Below are 771 nucleotides of genomic sequence, written 5' to 3' on the forward strand. Positions count from 1 at the left end.
GTGAATATCAATCCTATAATCAGACCTCACTCCAGAAGATAAGTTTGCCCTGTCTTTCATGCAACAGTCACTCCAGAGAAATTCAAGACCCAAGACGACAAATGTGTGGGGAGCTGTCACAGGGTAGGTCATAGGCCTACCCCCATTTCATCACGCATTATTTTGATCTGGATAGTACGCGATAATTTTTTGGGTCGACTTCTGCATTTTTGCGAAAATATCTGGAATCTGTGAGCACAATAGAGCACTACTTTATCTACGGGGGAAGACCTGGTGCGATTGCTTCAGTCCACCGAGGATCGGGTTCTGAAAATGTGATCGGCTTCTTTGTGATCGACCCGATTGTTGTCTCGAATCGCCTCCAGTCGTCCTACGTTTTTTGGACCATGGTAATGGGGGTCAAATAACAGAAGTTCTTCGAGTGATCGATACGATTCCGGGGCGCAAGTATGCAAAGGTACGACTGGACCAGACCCTCTCCCGAAGGTATAAGGTAGTGCAAGATAGTAGTTGCAGGTTTCCGACGATTTTTGCGAAAAGAAACGACCCGATCGACCAAAAAATGATTGGGTGGTATCGGGACCAAAACAATCCTTAGATTATAGGGCCCTAAAAGCAAATTTAAAACGTCCTATTCGTTCCGCCGTCATGATCCAATGGACAGGACACAATCGGTTCAAAAGGAGGGGGGTTCAGTGGCGGAGTCAAAGGTGGGGAGGGGCAGAGAGGGCAGCCGCTATTTGTTTACTCGGGGACCAGATCGGGGCGATT

The sequence above is a fragment of the Lottia gigantea genome, assembly GCF_000327385.1.
Source record: "Lottia gigantea unplaced genomic scaffold LOTGIsca_81, whole genome shotgun sequence".
NCBI classification, from domain to species: Eukaryota; Metazoa; Mollusca; class Gastropoda; family Lottiidae; genus Lottia; species Lottia gigantea.